Source organism: Engystomops pustulosus, chromosome 3, assembly GCF_040894005.1.
Source record: "Engystomops pustulosus chromosome 3, aEngPut4.maternal, whole genome shotgun sequence".
Taxonomy (NCBI): Eukaryota; Metazoa; Chordata; class Amphibia; order Anura; family Leptodactylidae; genus Engystomops; species Engystomops pustulosus.
In genome coordinates this window covers 222,603,134-222,605,622 of record NC_092413.1, presented here as the reverse complement: position 1 = coordinate 222,605,622, position 2,489 = coordinate 222,603,134, and positions in this window count along the sequence as shown.

The window sequence follows — 2,489 nt, the reverse complement described above, 5'->3', positions numbered from 1 at the left end:
GGACGGCACATCGGGAAAAATAGTGGCGGCTGGGGACCGAATACCGAGGGGCGGCCGCCGCCATGAGGTTGCGAAGGGCCTCGGTCTCTACCAGTCTATAGGGCAGCATCTCCAGGCTAAGCAACTTGGAGATGTGGACGTTGAGGGCTTGGGCGTGTGGGTGGGTTGCGCTATACTTCCTTTTGCGCTCCAGCGTCTGGGGTATGGAGAGCTGAACGCTGGTGGATGCTGTGGAGGATCGTGGAGGCGAAGATGGGGTTTTCGCACGGGAGGTGTTTGGGCCGGGGTCCTGGGCAGGGGGCTGACTAGCAGATGACACAGGGGAAGGAGCAGTGGTGTGCCCGGCCGGAGGTGAACGGGCTTGGTGCCATTGAGTGGGGTGTTTAGCATTCATATGCCTGCGCATACTGGTGGTAGTTAAGCTAGTAGTTGTGGAACCCCTGCTGATCCTGGTTTGGCACAGGTTGCACACCACAGTCCGTTGGTCATCCGGTGTTTCTTTAAAGAACCTACAGACTTCTGAAAATCTAGCCCTCGCCACGGGAGCTTGACTACGGGAAACATTTGGCGCTGATGCACCAGCTCTGGCCCTGCCTCTCCGTCTGGCCCCACCACTGCCTCTTCCAACCTGTTCTGCTATAGGACTCGCCTCCGTCTCAAAAGCACTGTGTTCACCCGGCCTATCAACCAAGCTTAGGTCTGTCACCTCATCATCCTCCGATCCCTCAGTCTGCTCCCCCCTCGGACTTCCTGCCCTGACAACAACTTCACCACTGTCTGACAACCGTGTCTCCTCATCGTCCGACACCTCTTTACACACTTCTTCCACTACGTCAATAATGTCATCATCACCCACAGACTGCGACCGGTGGAAAACCTGGGCATCGGAAAATTGCTCAGCAGCAACCGGACAAGTGGTTTGTGACTGTGGGAAGGGTCCAGAAAACAGTTCCTCAGAGTATGCCGGTTCAAATGCCAAATTTTGCTGGGAGGGGGCAGACTGGGGGGAAGGAGGCTGAGGTGGAGGAGCTGGAGGAGTGATGATTTCGGTGACATGGGTGGACTGCGTGGAAGACTGCGTTCCCCTGCTCCCTCATCAGCAGGTGGTGTCTCACCCCGCCCAGGACCACCGCCTCTCTGACCCCTGCAGTAGTTGGACGCCCACGTCCACGCCCTCGTCCTCTACCCCTAGCCCTCGGGTTAAACATTTTCCGAATTAAAGTGTAAACTTTAATTTATTTTTTTTTTGGTGTTTATTTTTTATTTTTTTTCAAACAAAACGATGCTATCCTATTGCTATGGCTAGTTTCTAACCTACACTGACAGCACACAACTGGATTTTGTGCTGTGCCTGATGACTTTGAGTTATAAAAAAAATAAACGTAAAAAAAATAAATCAGCAGACTCTGCCTAATATAAATCAAACCCCTAATAAATTGTCCCACTTCGGTGTTTGAGGTGGATATGTGTGTCACTAAGAGCTAAACACAACGGTCGCAAGTCTCCCAGCAAATTCCTCACAATATGGTACTAGCTGCACTACTAATGGCAGCAAGCCCAGCCACAGGCAAACCAAAAAAAAGGAAAATAAAACGTTATTGTAGCCCTAAGAAGGGCTGTTGGGTTCTTGTAGAATCACTCCTGCCTAACACTATTCTAATAGAACAGCCTAACGCTTTCCCTGACCAGCAGCAGCTCTCTCCCTAGCGGCATCCAGACAGAGAATGATCCGAGCAGCGCGGGCAGGGGCGAGTCTATTCCAGGGTCACCTGATCTGGCCAGCCAACCACTGCTATCGACGTGTAAGGGTACCACATTATGCTGGGCGGAGTGCAGAGTCTCCTGGCTTGTGATTGGCTCTGTTTCTGGCCGCCAAAAAGCAAAACGGCGGGAGATGCCATTTTCTCGAGCGGGCGAAGTATTCGTCCGAGCAACGAGCAGTCTCGACTACGCTAATGCTCGAACGAGCATCAAGCTTGGACGAGTATGTTCGCTCATTTCTAGTCATGGCTGATCTAATCTGATGCATAAGGCATTGGTGTGTTGAAATCCTGGCCGATCCAAGCCTAATTCATCTTGTCAAAGGTCAGTCTCTCCACCTTACGGGGGGACAAGCGGGTTCTCCTTGGGGTAACGATGGCCCCCGCCGCACTGAACACCCGCTCTGATGCCACACTACTGGCCGGGCAGGACAGCTTCTCTACTGCAAACTCCGCAAGTTGCGGCCATGCATCAAGTTTGGCTGCCCAGTAGTTCATGGGATCCCCTACCTGAGGCGTTAAAGTGCTGTCCAAGTAGGCCACCACCTGCTGGTGCAGGGTCTGCTTCATGTCCTGCTGCTGCTGTTGGCGGCTACCCTCTTCACTAGGCAGGTGAAGGAAATAGCTCATTAAGGAATCCAGACTTAAGCTGCTGCTGATGGAGCTGCTACTGCTCCTACCCCCCATCTCCCCACAGAAGGCGTGGCAATAGTACGTGAGCGCTTTCCG